General features: G+C 37.7%; 1 long non-coding RNA gene across 1 annotated transcript in view; it reads left to right on the top strand.

The window, feature by feature from the left end:
• LOC128627901 (uncharacterized) overlaps positions 1–18,070 on the top strand; it is a 66,584-nt gene that overhangs the window by 23,897 nt on the left and 24,617 nt on the right. The window contains exons 3-4 of the long non-coding RNA XR_008392197.1: positions 5,529–5,599; positions 16,230–16,386. This is a non-coding gene — a long non-coding RNA (uncharacterized LOC128627901). The remainder of the gene's footprint in view (positions 1–5,528; positions 5,600–16,229; positions 16,387–18,070) is intronic.

Genomic DNA, 18,070 nt, shown 5'->3' with positions numbered 1-18,070 from the left:
GTGATGGGAACTTTTGAATTTGTGGTCAGCCAGGCAGAAGTGTGGAAAGCCTGGGCAGCCCACTACCACTGGTGTTGGAAATGGGAGCAGTGCTGTAGAATGGAGACCTGTGTCTGTGATGCTAACTTTGGGTCAGTTTCAAAATTGAATTGAATTGTTAGACACTCAGTCCAGAAAATATGAGGATTGATTGGTGTTTCAAAAAGATGCCATGCATTTTGTGTTAGGAGAATAATATCTTTCCATGGCCCTGGAGGATGCTGAATTGATCAATAATAGTCACCAGTTCTGAGAGTTGCTTATCCTCAGCTCTCTGTCCTGACCAATAGATGAGTTATCTGGCTCTGGGTTGTGAATATCATTTTCCTGTAGCCATATGTCAACAACATAAAATGCTACAGAGAAGGCACATAGAATGGTGGATTAGAAAGTCACCAGTAATTTCTGAAAATACAGTTCTAGTAAAATGTATGATGGCAGAAGCCAACTCTGGTTATAATGAACAAAACTATAATTTGAGAATGGAGATCAGATAGACAAACTACTTGTTTGAAAAGCATTAGAAGAAAAAAAAGAAGCTAGATGACCAAAACAATCCACAGGCATCTTTAATTCAGCTGACCGTTATTTGGGTATCCTCTTTGGGGAATTATCTCAGAAATGTGGTTGACAGTGTTATTGTAAGTCTGATTGGTATAAAATGAATTGATCCAGCAGGAGAAATAGATTACAGTTAGGTATAAAGAATACCAGGACAGTGTGCCAACAATGAAAAAAAACTAGAAGTATTTATAAGCATGAAAAATAGAAAATTTCAATTTCAACTCGTAAGATTTGTGTAGACCCAGGAAGCATAATAGGGATCATCCTACTAAAACCTGTTCATTTTACATCTGGAAAGATGGAGTAGCTTTTTTGAACCTCATGACTGTTAGTAGGAGGGATGGGACTAGAGCTTCCAGATCTCAATGCCCCTTACGTTTCCTTCTCTTCACCTCACTGCTTTCTTGATTTTGTATGTGGCCATCGTGCTTTAGGCCACTTGAATACTGCCCATTTTCTCACAAGCTTTCCATCTCTACTTTTTATCATGGCATTTCCTACAATTGTCCCACTCCCCTGTCTTACCTCTCTGTATTAAATTCTATGCTTCCTTTGAGATGTCCCCCATGAAGGCATCTCTGGAGACCCTTCCTAACAGTTCTGTCTCCTGCTGAGTTATTAAAGCAAATTGACTCATTTTTTTGTATTATTCTTATTCACATTGTCTCTGAATGCCTTGCCAGAGTATGAGTGCCATTGGAAGGAATATGCTTTACACATATTTTTCTAGCCATAGAGTATATTACATCTTTCTATATGGTCCTTATTTCTGTAACATATTTTTTCTTGTTGAAGGTAAAAGGTATTTTTGTTCTAACTGACTTATTTTAGCACCAGCTAATTAAAATGATGTCTCCCTTTTTACTGGTCTTCCTGAACCATTGCCCATGTAGATCCATGCTGCAGACAGTACAATATATGTGGTAAGGGTATCAAGAATCAAAGAATACATATCAATAGTTTGAGTGAACTAGGGACTGACGTTAATTTAAGGCCCAATTAATAGGGGTTTCCTCTTGACAGAGGCTTACGCTTAAGTTTACAAATTTCTCATAATAGGCATTCCTGATATGAAAAGGCTTTTTCCAAGGCAGATCATATTTCATTGCCTCTTCTTTGGACTATATTAATATATTTCATAGAGAAATGAAAAATTGAGTTGACTTGGTTTACAAGACTGTGTGTCAATACTAGAAGCAGACTTTTTAGAGGAAGAGGAGAGCTGCTAGTCTGTTGTGGTGGTAGGAACACAGGGGAGCCCTGCTTTCTACCAATTCCTTCTGGCCCCCCAAATACCGTTTCTCACTTGATTATTGATTCTAGAAATAATATCAAAGTGTTGCAATAATTTTTAAAGATCTAACACATTACACAGAAAATCATAAAGAATTTACATTAAATACCCCATGAGAGATAATACATTGACTTAAATTTAAGCCACTTTAAGATAGAGGGTAGGAGCAGAATTTAGTCTTTGAAAGGCAGTGGGGGAAACGTTATGTAGAAAATATGGAATGAAGACTGCTGAAAGTTTCAAAGGAAACGTCATGAACTGAACAACTTTGCTCTGCTTAATGATGCACACCAAGAATTAGGTAATAATTCTAGGTCTCCAACTCTCAGTTCCAATATGTTTATTCTATAAGGTAAATAAATATGATTCACAGAAACAAACTCTTTGTAATGTACATCCCAATTAATTTGCCGGTACTTATTCTCAGTCTCTGCAAGTTTTCCCCCAATACAAGATTCAGATCTTGAGACGGTAATCTGATTTTCAACCATATGTGCGAAAACATATTTTCTTTTTTTTAGTGTTAATTCCTGAATTGCCTAAATCACTTAAAAGTGATGTGATAGGCCCTGGCTGGTGTAGCTCAGTGGATTGAGTGCGGGCCTGCGAACCACCAGATCTCGGTTCGATTCCCAGTCAGGGCACATGTCTGGGTTGCAGGCCAGTCCCCTGCAGGCCAGTTCCCAGCAGGGGACGCACAAAAGGCAACCAAACATTGATGTTTCTCTCCCTCTATCCTTCCCTTCCCCTCTAAAGAAATAAAAAATAAAATCTTTAAAAAGAAAGTGATGTGATAGTAAACTTCTAAAGACAGAAGTGATAAAGACCTCCTTTCTTATTCTAGAGTCAATAAAGGACATAAAATTCCAGTTTAAATAAATCTAAAGACAGTGTAGATGTTTAAGGACTCAAATAGTGAGACGCATGTGCTGGTGTCACGCCCTTTAGTCCATATTAACTCGTCTCATTAAAATATCCGAGTAATGGGAACACTGTTCCCCCGTTCAGCCACCTCTGGATGTGACGATGCAACTGCAAAGGTCAGGTGCAAGAGCTGACGTGAAAAGAAGCACAAAATCAAACCCAGGCTCCCAGGAGTTTTAGCCATCAGTGGTCACAAATTATGTGACATAAGAACAATATCGACTGATGTTGCCTGTCATTGTTTAAACAGTCATGAAGCTGTGCTCCATCCTTGAGTGGACTACCACATCTCTCTGACCTGAAAAGCTCAAGCAGTCATTGAATGTTTTAGAAACAGTTACATTAAAAAAGAATGATATGAACTAGAAAAACCTTGTTCTCAAAGGAAGTTTCAGTTCTTTAATAAAATGTTTGGTCAAACTTCTTATTTCCTTTCTTTCCTGCAAGTATTCTTAGGCACATTTTGAATTGGCGTTGCATAGCTTTTTAAAAAAAACATATGAGAGCCTTTTATTTCTTTCCCTGGCTGGGCTTTGCACATTTTGTCTGCACCCTGGCAAAGAACTGCTTCGAAGAGCATAGTCTTGGGGCTTCCTCCCCTTCTCTGCCTCGTGCCCCACACATTTGTGGTACTCCATCCTTTAAACCTGGCCCCACTGAGCCTTCGAGGATAGGAATTTTCCCCCTCCAGCTCCATATTCTTCTTCCGTAGTTGACTGTGACTTGGAAAAGAGGCGTACAAAGCATTTTGCATTCTCTGGATGTACCACACAGTAATTCTGCTGTCTGAAAACTCTGTAATGTCAATAATTGATGCACTTGAGAAGTGGTAATTAAATTAGTTAATTATGCTGGTAAAATTACATGCAATTATGTGACTGCAGGGTATGTTTAGTAAATTAGGCTTTCCCATACTCACTATATATTGTGGTGCCAATTTTGTTCCTTGATGATTAGGTAGCTTTTGATACTTCTTAATTGATTTAATACCTGGATCTTCATTAGCCCTTGATTGCTATGCTATGTATGTCTGATATTTTTTTCTCTCTGATATTTTACTGAGATCATGCATCAGGGGGAAATATACATACATACTCAGGGATGATACACATGTGAATATATATACATGTTTTTCATTTAAAATGTTTAGATGTTGGAATATCACCTCCCCACAACCCTCTCATCTTCTGAGAAATAACTAATCCTAAATGTTGACTCAAATAGAATCCAAGAGCTTAATTCTTCTTCAACACTCTAAAACGAGAAACAATCATGTTTAATTATTCTATTTCTAAAATATCAGTCCAAATAATACTAGGCAGTATTATAGAAGGAAGACACTAGTATTTTCATAAAAGATAATCATTTACCTCTTGACCACATTTAAATAGAACCTTTATCTATAATAAGTTAACTAAAAGATTATAAATAATATTAAAATAGAAAGTACAAAGCTGCCATTTGACTGTTGGAGGTTTATGGTCCATTATGGGCTTCTAATGTGCATTAGGAAGACTCTATGGGGCAATGAGAGCGGTGGAAGAAACTGTTAGTGCTGTGAATGGAGTTTATGGAGAGAGCTTCTTGGTTCAAGCTGTTTGAATGGCTGAAAGCTGGAAGGAAGCCTGGGATTTGCTGGGTTGACTCTTTTTATGTAGCGGATGAAGAAATCAAGGTCGCATTGAATTTCACAATTTAGGTTTTCTGCCCCTCTGGGTATTGGTAATATACTCTATAATATCATAGCAATTTTCTATTTTGTCCAGTTTTTCTCAATCACTCTAAAACTTTGTGCTTCCTTGGTTCAGACAGGGACTAAGCACATTTTCAAAACAGCTCTTTCTTTAACTATAAATGGTCGGGAGGCAACTCAAATTATTTAAAAGAAAACATATCAATTATAGTTATCTGTAATTAGAAAGTCCTTTTCATTTGATTGTTTCTTGAAAAGTTGGTGTAATAACCAGCACCTGCAAGTTTTCTGATATTCTATATCCCACCTATAATGTAAACAGTGAGGAACCCCAACATGGAGGAAGCCTTATCTGTGTTGGAGGGAAAAGGCAAGGTTGCTCACTATTTGGGACTCTGTCTTCTCTCTAAAACCAGAGAGGTGGACAAAAAGACCTTTCACAAAGCCACTGCTGGTGCTAAGATTCTATGATCATCTGGCAAACTTTATTTCTGAAATGGATAAGAAAAGACTACGTTACATTTCTTCTTTTTTACATTTTTATTTCATTTTAAAGATTTTATTTATCTATTTTAGAGAGGGGGGAAAGAAGGAGGAAAGAAAGGGAGGGAAACATCAATGTGTGGTTGCCTTTCATGCGCCCCCTACTGGGGGACCTGGCCTGCAATTTAGGCATGTGTCCTAGACTGGAATCAAACCAGTGACTCTGATGCATGAGCCAACATTAAATCCACTGGGGCACAGCAGCAAAGGCAAACTTGTTACATTTCTTGCAATTTTTTTGTTTTAGTTTTCCTCTTTTTTCTTGATCCATTGTAGAGAAAAAGGAATACTAGACATAAATTTATACAATGGTGTTTACCTGTGATGACAGAAAACAAAAATTAATTCTGTTTCATAGCTTTTTAAAATTTAACCCAGAAATCTTGCCAGATTTGAATAGTAAATAGATGTGTACAATCCTCCAACCTGTTAGGTAAGGATAAGTAATACTTAGTTCTTCCTCTGTTTTAGGAATCCACACTTTTAATGAAACTGCCTTTGATGTCTTCCAGGGAGTTTTCCCTAATTCCCTCCAGGGTGGGGTAAGTGTTTTCACAACACCTGTGTGCATTTCCATTGTTGAATTTCTGTTTTCTTTTATGTTTTTCTGGTCACATATACATACATAAATTCTTGACTGGAGGTGTCCTGGTTGATATGTTTTTGGATCACTAACTTTTAGCTCAATGCCTAGTCCATAGTTGTTGAATGTAGGAAAGAAAGAAAGAAAGAAAGAAAGAAAGAAAGAAAGAAAGAAAGAAAGAAAGAAAGAAAGAAAGAAAGAAAGAAAGAAAGAAAGAAAGAAAGAATATTGGCATATAATATCATTGTTATCATCATCGGGTGACATTTAAACTCTTAGCTCTGCACTTTGACCCTAAGAGGTATAAATATTATTAGGATTAGCTGGAGTAGTTTTGTAGTATTTGTGTTTACTCTTCTTGTTCTATCAGCCCCAAAGGATGTATGATCTTTAATGTAATTATAAAACATAGTCTAGTCACACATAAGCATTAGTTCAAAACACCAAATGTATTTAAGTATCTTCTGTATTTTAAGAATCACTTATATGTATACAATTTAATGTTTTCCATGTAAATTAGTGTGGACACAAGTGGAAGACAAGTAAAACAAATCTCTTCTGTCTTACAGAGAGTTTCAAAACTGGGGAAAGAGGGAGGTATTATGGGAAGAAAGAAAAACGTTGGGGAATTAGAGGAGGCACTAGCACTATTGATGGAAACCCTGCTGCTTCCCATTATCCCTGCCAACAAGCAGGCAATAACAGCACCTGTCTGTTTGGCAGCCACAGGTATCTATCTGCACATGGTTCATGTTTATTCCTCTCCAGATTTCAAGATTTAGATTGGAGACCCAACTACTTAAATCAACAGGTGAAATAAATGTGAAGCAAAAATCTCCATGAGCATTGCTGTGTGGGGAGAAGAAGAGGAACCAGGAGCTCTCTCTAGGTTCACTTGTAAGATTTATAAGTGCTTCTTGTGGAAAACCATCTCTTGGCCCCTGAGCTGCAGTAGAGCCAGCAAGCTCTCCCGTAAGCTGGCACTATGCCATTCTAACAGATGGTCAGCTGTGTAGGCAGCAAAGAGACATGTTGTAGCATCACAAGTGAGTGCTGAGGGTGAAGAGATTTCTAGGCACAAACCTGGAGTCTGTCTGACCATTAGTCCTGAGCCTCTGGGCAAACTGGTGATGGGGAATATTTCTGTCTGGATCTCTGGCTGTATGTAACTCACGTGGGGCAGAAATGCCAGCATTGCCTTACTTGTGGTTTAGTATTCAGTTTTCTATTCCAACTCTGGTGCGTGTATATGAGGAATATCCCAGAGGAGGGGGACAAAAAGATAGAGATATTCCAAATAAAATTATTAGTTCACTTGCATTTTCTGATTCATTTTGTGTATTCTTGCTAAACTAATCTCCTAAGGCACAGCTTGGATCATATCCTCTCTTTCCCAAAACTTTTCGTGACAATGATTTTGATGATGATGAAAATTTTGATAAGGACAATGGTATTGACGGTGATGGTGATAGTGGCTGCTAATTGTCAAGCACTTACTATATGTATAATTTTCTTACTTCATTGGTAACTGGGGCTTAGGAACTAACTTTCTATCAAAGGTCAGATAGCTCATAAGTGGTTAGAACTGGAATCTAAACATATATCTTTCTGAATCTAGAGTAAGAACAATGGTGGCTATACTCAATATTTGCAAATAGAAGCAAATTCATCTGCTCAAGATTTTCTGGAAATTTCTTGGTCATCATCATCCACTTATAATTTACTAAAATAAAAACTTTTAATTTAACTCAAGTTTAGTTTAAAAGATTTTTTTTAGTTTTGAAATGTTTCTATTACTTAATTTCTCAAGAGAATGCTTGTTCTGAGAAACTAGATGCAAGTAAATAGAGACCAAGATAAACCATATGTCTTATCAAAAGTACTAGATTGATTTTCTGTATCATGATAGAGTAAGTTAGCATAAAGAAAACACTTCTTGTCTATTTTCAGAAACTGCCTCTTTTTTAATAATATGGAGGCTTATTCTGTGATTTTTATGTCTGGGATCAAATGCATATGAGGGAACCAAGATTATTTGGTTTGTTTCTTCTAACAGCTAACTGAGCTCCAGTATTTATTGTTCTCATTTTTGAAACTCTTAAAAAATGGGAAGCAGGGGTGGGTGGGATGGGAGGCCATGGTGGGGTGAAAATGGAGACAATTGTACTTGAACAATAATAAAAATAAGGTGCTCATAATACTAATCTTTCTTATTTTTTAATCTGAATCTCTTCTAGTACTTTCTCATTTCCCATAAAGAAGGGAAACTTCATCATATACTTAAAGATAATTGCTGTCTCTCTATCAGTTAACTATAGCTGCATAAAAAGTAACCACAGACGTTTTAGTGGTGTACAAAATCAGCACTCATTCTCTCTGACTGAGGGTGGGTAGGACTTTGGCTGCCAGTGGCTGCGCTAAGTGGACACAGGTTCACATTATCTGTTATTCTCCAGTCAGAGTCAGTGTTTAGCCTGAGAAAAGACTTCTCTTAGCAACAGCAGAAATAAAAAAGAATAGTGAGGAAATATCTTTTGCCTCCTTTTAGGGAAGGAACTAGAAAGGAAGGAAGGAAAGTTGGCATAGTATAGAGTGATGATGAAGGCAGGGGTGAAAATTGGAGCCACTGTTCCAGTATCTGTCTATCCCTTCTTGTGTGGCCTCACGCTATTCTTGCTCTTTACAGTAACGTACTGATGCCCGCTATCAGACCATGCCTTACTATTCCTACAAAATTACAACGCTCAGCTTTTGTCTCCACTTAAAGTCCATTGCTGATAATATTTTTTGGTTGGCATTTTTCTCTTATAGGGCCATCTGATAAAATTCTTTTCCAGGAAATACTTCTCATCACAGATATTGCTCGTGTTTCAGTATGTGATAAACCCCTCCGTTCTAGTGCTCTGGAAACTGAGCGCTGTATGTTCTAGCCAGCTTATATAAAACATGTTCTTTTGGCATGAAGAATAACTTCCTGATTGGAGTTGATATGAAAATGGCTTCCCCTTTAGGCAAAATGTGAATGACATAATAGTTACTATGAAGTATATTTACATATTTCCTGGTTGCATTACCTCAAGTTTTGCTTTGTAATCAACTTAACACTCACCATGATTTGTGCTCTAATTCTTTTATATTAAGAATCAGATGAGATATTGGTGGGAGGGAAGTGAGCATGAGCTTGGGTGCATGTACCTACGAGTATGTATGATTAAGCAGAATATTTTATAGTGCTGTTATGTGCTTCATATGCCATCAATAAGTATGAAAGGTTAGTTCATACTTAGGTTATATTTTAGAGTGAATACACACATTTATCACCAGTACTTGGGTTTCATCAAATGGAATTTTAAAATTCCGGACTGGAGGGCTAGTGAGAAAATTATACTTTAAGATTTTTTGTGCCTATCTTTTCATGTTTACTAGGCAGAATAGGCTGAGTTGGTGTTTGGAACCATGAAAGCATATAATCTGTTACCATTGCTTCATACCCTATCTTGTTATAGACTTCTTAGCAGTAGTCTTTATTTTTGGACCACACAGATCGTATATGAATGAGTCAGGAATAATTTCCAGTGTATTTTAGCGAACTTATTCATGTTTTGCCCAAATGGAAGAAAAAACACTATTTTCCTTAGAGTTGCTGTTAGAGCCATTCTATTGCTGAATATTATTTTATTTGCTCATCCCGAGGGTAAAAGAAATTCACATACTTGTCTGCTTTGGTACGTGCACATGAGAATGTGAACATGCCAACATAGCACATTTTTATTTGTTAGATCAATCAAGTAGAAACTCTCACTGACATCTTGTGTTTCAATTTTACTTCCCACACCCAATACTTTGTGTTTTTAGATAATCCTTCTTCCTTGAGTCTTTTAGCAAACCTATGAGCATTACTTCACCTTTAAGAACTACTTAGTGTGAAAAATATGCACGTTTGACTCAAAGCTGTGCACTCCCAGGGATGATCATAGGGTTAGTTGCCTGGTTATTTGTGGGTTTTTGTTTTTTTGGTTTTTGGTAGCACCTGTGGATTCCAAGATTGGTAGTTTGTTTCATCAGAAGCATGTGTCATGCATTTGTAGTAATCCATTGAACACAGGTGTCTCCTGATTATCTATTTAATTAACACAGTGACCAAAATTAAAACAGTAAACAAGCCCTGATATAGTTACTTTCTAATTTCCATTGTCATATTCATGAACACAGTTTAAAGTAGAGCTAAATGTTTGGCCACCATCTCATTTTGGTTTAGTAGAATCTAAAAGCACCAAAGACTCTTTCCAATACCCAACATTATGACTGCTGCTGAATAGTCTGTGGAATGAATAAATGAATATATGATTGAACATATACATGTATGTATGAATAATGTAAATGGTCCTCAGGAATGCCAGGATCATGGATTCACTTTAATTTTACCCCTATTTTAAACTCTGCTTGCAGTCATGATTCTTGAGTATTCAGAGACTGTCGAATGTGTTGTGCATTAGAAAGAAATAGACATAAAGAATCTAAAAAGGACCAAACCTTTCAGCCCACAAATCAAACCCATAATTCCCACTAAGGCAGGTAAAACAATGCATAGCACTAAGAAGAAAAATACTCTGTATCATGAGTATATTTAAAAGCTAAAATCAGAGACTGTTGTCCCAGGGCACACTAGTGACACTTCTAAAAGGCAGAGGAGTTGAAGTCCCTCATTAAGAAGAGTTCGCCTGCATGCTCAGATAAAACTGGAAAGAAAAATGTACCTAAAGTTCTAAGGAAATACTGCTCATATTCTTCCTCCCACTCTGTTCTCTTATGTTCTCTGTTACAATATGAGCAAAATGGAGCTTGAAATAGACAAAATGGGACCAGAGCTTTAAAAAAATGTGATATCTTAATGGAATTGCTACTCCTGGCCTTCTGTGCAAAGATGATTTGTTTTTTCCATATACTCAAGGAGGAAAATTTTAAGGTTCCAGTTAATGTACTTACTTTCAGTAAGTACCATCACTATGCTTCTAGATGCCTGATAATTAGGGTGTTTAGGGGATATATTTATTTACTTGTGCCTTATCCAGTTAGATTAGGTACCATTAGTACTTGCATGGTTTAATGGAAATGATAGCTAAAATTTGAATGAATGCCTCCTCTGTGGGTAAAACTAAGCCTAGAAGCCAACAGCTATAGCAGTTAAATGTGCGCCAGTTCTCATAAAAAGAGCAGCCACAGGCAATGAAGGCTGGGCTGAGTGCACAGGACCAGAAAAAGCTTCTGTGAGTTTCCTTCATTGTAATTTCTACGCTTGCCTAACCCTTTACTAACACTGCCCTTCACTCATTAAAAATGCACGCACTCACGCACATCCTATAGCCAAAATCAGAGAAAAGTTTTTCTTTTTCTTTCCTTTCCTCTTTTAGCAAAAATATCAGCTCTTTCTTAAACTACAGTTTTGAAAAATTATGCACCACTATTTGGAATTCTCCAAGTCACCATATTTCAGATTTCAGAGAAGAGTGATTTGTAGAATGATTTGTACTTTAAGCATGAAGGGTGACAGCCAAATGGCTCATGAACCCAGTTAACCATGTTAACTTCTAGTTTTTAAGGCTCCTAAAACTGCAACTCATTAAAAACCAAAACCAAAACCAAAACCAAACCCAAACCAAACAGACAAACAACAAGATTTTCTATCATCTAGTTTATGGATATGGATCCTTCTTGAATTACCTGGACTTGGCCATTCTCATGAGGGGACTTTGAGGTGAGCAGAAGGTCCTTGCTTTTCAGAGCCTGCACTTTGTTATCTCTGATAATGTAGGGTGGACTCCAAGCAACGTAGAGTTGCTCATTTTTGCATTTAATCAATGAGACCGGTTGGTCCCGTGTTGGCTTATAAAGACTATGGAATAAGTTAAGGTAATAGTCTCCCTTTTCAAGGAGATCATAACACAAGCATAAACAACTATAAAATGATATATGTAAATAAACTATATATATTATAATATACAACTTTATGTATAATAATTTAAAGGAAAATGAGTCATGGAAAGACAAAAGTGAAATCAAATAATTAAGCCTGGAGTTACTTGGTTCACAGAGGGCTTGGTGGGTGAGTCCTAAAATAGTCACTCAGTGGAAAGACATATTGTGTGAATGACAGGAAGATCCCTAGGTATGGCACCTAGAGGGGACTTTAGACTTGTACCATCCAATAGGTAGCCAATACCACATGTGGCTATTTACATTTAAATTTAGTAAAAGAAAAATCTTAAAAATTTAGCTTATCAGCAGCTGACCAAATTTTAAGTGTTTAATAACCACATTTGGTTAGTGACTGCTGCGTTAGACAGTGTAGATACAGAATATGTCCATGAGAGCAGAATGTTCCATTGGACAGCACTGGTGTGGAAGTCAGGCAAGAAGTCGGGTGGAGTTATAGATTGGGCATACTGAACACAAAGATGTAGTGGAAGCTCTACAAGTTGATAGATTTACCCAGACAGTAAAAAGTGAGAAAAGAAGAGGAAGTTCTCTAGTTTCCACCACCATGTAAGAGGTGGATAGGGAAGGAGCTGGCAGCAGCAAATGGGCCTGAAAATAAATGGTGAAAAGAATGGAAATCAGGGAAAATGAAATCCTAGTAGTTCGGCAAGGAGAGCGTTTGCAGAAGTCCACAGCTGTTAAGGATGCCTGATATTGTAGAAAATCTCCGGAAAACTGGCCCTGGCTGGTGTGGCTCAGTGGATTGAGCATCACACTGGGAAGCAAAGGGTTGCTGGTTCAATTCCCAGTCAGGTCACATGTCCAGGTTGTGGGCTAGGTCTCCAGTAGGGGGCACACAGGAGGCAACCACACCTGGATGTCTCCCTCTCCCTTCCTCCCTCTATAAAAATAAATAAATACAATCTTTAAAAAAAAAGAAAATCTCATGAAAACTGAAAATTGACCTTGAGACCTATAGGAAGTCATCCATCAGTGCTATTAATGAAGGTTGGTTGAGTTGTGTGTTTGTGTGTGAGTGTCTGTATGTGTTAGAGAGTGGATGTGGATGGGACATAGGTTGAAGAATGTAGTGAACTGAATGGTAGCTCCAAATGTATGTCCACATGGCAGCCCACAGAAAAGCTCAGAGATGCAAAGGATGGATACTCTCTTAGAGCATCCAGGAGCATGGCCACGCTGACACCTTGATTCCTGATTTCTCTCTTCCAGAACTGTGAGATAAACAATTTATGTTCTTTTAGACAGCCGGTTTGTGTTAACTTGTTACAGCTGGCACAGGAAACGAATGCGAAGGGCATTCAGGAGCAAATGGGGGAAAAAGAATGGATAGAAAGTTTTGACAAATGGTTACAAACGTGAATGTTCTCAAGGGAGAGGCAGGTAAAGTAAATGACTGAAAATAAAAGTGGAAGTGGTAAAAACTGGTGCATTTGAGGTAACATGTCCAGTCTATGGAATCAGCATAGAGATTATATTTGTATTTGCCCCTCCCACTTCTCACACATATGGAAGCTGCTGTCCAAATTTACTTCAATCTTTCTCACTTAATTTCCCTTTTATCTTAAATATGTAGCTTAGAACTTATGTTTAGCCATTTTAGCTAACTTCCCACATCATGTTAAAATTTCTCTCATTCTTTTGACCTTATAGCATATGTTTCTTGTTAGGTCCTAACCTGGTTCAATTCTCCTATTTCTTTGCTCTTGGGAGGAATTCTGTGGTAACTATGATGATTTTTCCACTACATGTGAAGTTGTTTGACAACTCTTAGGTCCTCCCCTTAGGTCAGTTTTGCTTGCATTTGTGTCTAGTTCCTCTCTTGTAACTTCCTCACAGTAGCTCTCCCAACATTTTACTTTTGAGAAATAACCCTTTCCTCTCCTTGCCTTTAGTGAGGACATTGCAATGATTTGACATGCACTTTCTCAACTCATTTTCCTCCCATTTCATGATTTCTTTATGACTTTAAATGCATTTTGTTTTATTTTTATCTTTGAGGGGTGATTATTTTCTTCATTTTAAGATTAATTTTCCATTTCTTGAAATGAGACTACTTTTTCCATCTTTCTAAATATATGTGATCTCCCTTTACCTTACAGATTTTCTGAGATTCTACTGATAAGGGTTATCAGTAGATAACCCTCCCGCATTAGTAGGCTTTTCCCTGGTTGATCTCACCCAGCTTCCCGTAAGAAACTCATCCTGATTCTCAACCTCTTTTCTGAGCTCTCTGACAGTTGGTCACCTCCAACCATATAATTTACAAAAGCTTAAACATTGAGCTTTAAAATACATACACTTAACATCTTTCCCTTCAAACTCCACTGTGATTTTCCTATTTTAATGCAGTAGAAATCCTCTCAGGACTATAGACTTGGAATCAGCTTTAGATCTGCCTTTTCTCTGACTCATCTTCCTTCTTATAGAATCATTATAGACTGTAGTGTTTCCACGTTACAGTTCTTAAAAGAACTATTTTTAGTTCCTGAGACAGGCACTGGGATAGAGTGGAAGGCACACTAAATTTGGAAACAGGAGACTTAAATCCTGGCTTTACCACTTAGTGCCCCTGTCCCCTCTGGTAAGTTGCTGAACTCCCCATCAAGTCATTGAACTCTCGACTTCGGTTTACTAAGTGTAAAAAGATTGATAGCAATGACTTTTCAAAAGACAGTTGTGAGAATTACAGAGGCTAATATGCACAAAAATCCTGTACAAATTTTTAAGTGACATACTTTGATTTAATCTTTGAGATAACCAGGTATAGTGTCCCCCAGAAGATCTTCTCACTCTCAGAGAGAAGAGACTAGAAATAAGTAGGGTCGAACTGGCTGGGAACTCTCTTTTGCAAAAAGCAAACTATCCTGAATGACTCAAGTTATGTACTAAGTAGATAAGCTCTTAGTTTAAATCCATACAAAATTGTTATGCTTGCGGGACTTTTTTTTCGGGCAACTGTTGAAAACAGCATATAGTCCAGAGTAAAAGTGGTAAAGCTTCCCTTTCAGATTGCTCCAGGAGAGTTCAAACATTCGAAGGGCATATAGTTCCCCTTGACATTGCACTCGCAAGTCTTTTGCTAATAATATTCAAATGGAAGCAAAGGTTAATGCCAACCTCTCCTGCTGTGTCTTCATTACTGGGATTTCTGGACATCAGAATACTCTCGTTACTTCTGTCTCCCACAGGGTGAGTGTGAGGAGCAAAGCAGCTGGCCCATATATTTTAGTAACTTGGGCTTATGAAAACCACTTTCATTGTTATTGCTATTAGGTAAATTATTAATGCCATAATCCCTAATGCTTGTCTGAGTTTGGAAGTGTTTGGCTTCATGAATCAAAATGATAATTATATGTAATTTGTTGTGTTCCTTAATTTGCTGTTTCTTGGTTCTGAGTGCTTTGTGCTTAGTACTTAGGGCCCACAATAGGGCCACATAGGGCCACACTATGTGGATTGCTTTTAGCTGACATCAGATAACCCCATCTTTTAAAAAAGTCACTTTTTCTTATGAAACCTAGTGAATATTAAAAATAAAATGAATTCATAGTACATTCCTTAACTGAAATATATTTGACGTGAAAGTTGACCTGATTGGCTTCATGGAGTAGAGCTTTCTACCTAAAAATGCTACTCTGCTTATACTTAAATATTTGTGTGCAACACATAAAGCCATAAAAACCCCTGTTTTTCACATTGTGTGCTCTTGTATGTGTGTATGTATGTGTACCTTAAAAGAGTGATTTTTTTTAGTATAGAACACTTTTTGTTTACAAGACATAACAAGTAACCTTGACAGTACATGTAAAGGCATATAACCTCTTCAGGGTCTATGTCTTCCTAATTCTATACTCAATTAGGTGGCAAACTCACTCCAATTGTTATTTTCTTATATTGGGTTTAATTGTACAGATTCCATCAAAAATCAATTAATATAAAGAAAACAAATATTTTTTATTGCCACATTAAATACTTTTGCCAATAAATACCTTTGGGGGTGCTCTTTATTTATGGACTTTTCGCAATGCCAGAGAACTTTTGTCTTTTTTAGTGCTTTATATTTATAGTTGTGGAATGATCATTTTCTGGTTGGTTTCACATTGAGCTCTTTCAGAACTAGTTGGAGTAGTAATAGTTTCATACTGTTTATACTTTCTCTCCCTCAGTACTATTTTAAATCTTTTTCATCCAATCAGTGACACTGCAGTATATTATGCCATACGTTCTTGGGCTATTAACTTTAGGCGCTGTTAATGATTTCTTTTATATATATACACAGCACATAAAACATGTAAATGTTCCTTGTTAAAACAAGAAAACTCAAAACACAATCAACCCTAACAGCACAAAGCAAGAGCTGAAGTTTTTTTTTCAAGAGAGATTGCAAGAGAAACAGGTTTGTAAAATCCCAATGTTGGAAAACAAAGTAAATTAGAAAAGACTCCTTAAGGGAGAAATTTAGTTTTCTTAAAAAACAGCTTGTTTTGTATTCCAGTCCTACATTTAAAATTTAACAAAAAATAATCCAGTTGAAAAATCAGCAATAGCAACATAACAGGTTTTTTGTTTGTTTGTTTATTTGTTTTGACCAGGAGAAAATGAGGCTTCGTGAGAAGGCAGGAAGGAAGGCGTCTCCATGTCACCGCTAGCCCCTCATCATTGCACTCAGATACTTGTAAAAGAGCCTTGAGGAGAAATTCATCTTGAGTTACAGAAGATCAAAGGCTCTGCGGATTTATCCTGGAGGAGGTATGGGTAATTTAACTGAGAAATAAGTACTCTTGGGGGCAAAGTTTAACAACAAAAAATTTTAGAGAGCAGGGTGATCCAGAAATGGATGCCCCAAATATAAAAAATAGCAAACAGCATTTACATCTTCACAATGAGGGTCACCTAACCCTAAAATGAAATCTTTGGAAGCCTTTGGACTCTGAGCTTATTTTAGAATTTGGGTACCTTTACATTCCAGCTTCTTAAACAAGCAAGATGATTCATGGAGACCTAAACAGATGAAATGGCCATTTTCAGGCTGAGGGGTCTATGGATAAAGAATGGGACAAAGAGGGATATAATGGAGGGGAGAGTAGAACAAAGAGAAACCAGGTAAAATGGGAAGTCACATATGAAGAGATGGAGAGAGGAGAGAAACAAGTGAGAAAAAAAGGAAAGAAAATAAAACTAGCAGAGGAAGTCAGATTTTACTAACATGTCATCCATGCCTAGGACTACAAATCTAGGGGTATAATATGTAGAAAAATGAGAACATAATTCTTTTTCTTAATGCCCTAAGAAGGACTGAAGAAACATTTACAAAATATTTATTGAGGTTGCTCCAGCAGCATGCAGACATCCACTTCTGTCTGGGTTCTTCCCTGCCATGATTTACTTCCTGTGGGGCAATGAAGGAGGAGGCACTGCAGCAGCCTAGTTCTCTGTCCTTACAGATGTTCATTTGCTCCCAGAAAAGGTGTCCTAGCAAGGTCAGCAGACAGGAAGTGAGGTCAATGTCAGGTTTCCCAGGTCAGGAACAGAAACTTGTAGGTACATTGGAGAGTTCCTGCTGGTCAACCCCGAAGCTGCTCATTGAACTGGTCAAAAAGGCCAGTACAGAGTAATAACTCTCAATCACTCTCTTGAATTTTGACACCATTAACCCCTTCTGGTGTTAAGAAGCTGGAGAGAAACAAAGATTCAAAGTAAAAAAAAAACATAATTTTTACATAGTCTTTTTCTCTTTTAAATCAAATTTAGTATAATGTACTATGAGCCGTTCAGAATTTTTTTCTTAATTCTCCCAAGTTAAGGATCTGGTTTATTGGTAAAAAGATAGTTCCAGAAATGAAACTGGACACTTTCTTCAAAACTACATTTTCAAGGTTAATGCTGTGGTGTATGCCTTAGCCTTTTTGGACACTCAGTTGAGAGCTAATCAGTGGATCTGTTTGTATCTAGGAAACTGAGAAGGAAAACAATCAGCTCCCACTCTCCCCTCCGGGCTGGTGGGGTAAGCTGTAATAAGGAAGCACAAGAACACACTGGGAACCGCAAGCCCTGACACACAGGTTAACACTGCCTGGCTGACCTAACTCACAGGTGTGCGGTTGCCAGGTAACGTTGGGGCCTCAGGGCCCTTTAAGAAGCCCTGCAGTTCGGCTTGCAGAGGTGTGGGAAGGGCCTGGGGCAGCTGTGGGGAGCAGGGCAAAGGAAGTCAATCTCAGGGCAGCTGTCAGGGCAACTGCTCCTCACCTATGTGGCAAGTGGAAACAAGCCTGTTCGGCTGTGAACGGCCCATCTTCTTTCTCAACTGTAGGTGCTGTGAAAGCGCTCTGATTAGCAGCGATCATGAAGAAGGGAGGAAATAAAGGCCATGCTGTGCATTATATAAAGCACACCATTTTTCTTTGTATAGTTAAAACATAACTCCTGCCCTTTA

The sequence above is a fragment of the Artibeus jamaicensis genome, unplaced genomic scaffold (assembly GCF_021234435.1).
Source record: "Artibeus jamaicensis isolate MK-2021 breed Jamaican fruit bat unplaced genomic scaffold, CSHL_Jam_final contig_482, whole genome shotgun sequence".
Classification (NCBI taxonomy): domain Eukaryota; kingdom Metazoa; phylum Chordata; class Mammalia; order Chiroptera; family Phyllostomidae; genus Artibeus; species Artibeus jamaicensis.
Note: the sequence above shows the minus strand (reverse complement) of the source record. Positions and strands in the feature narration are given on the sequence as shown.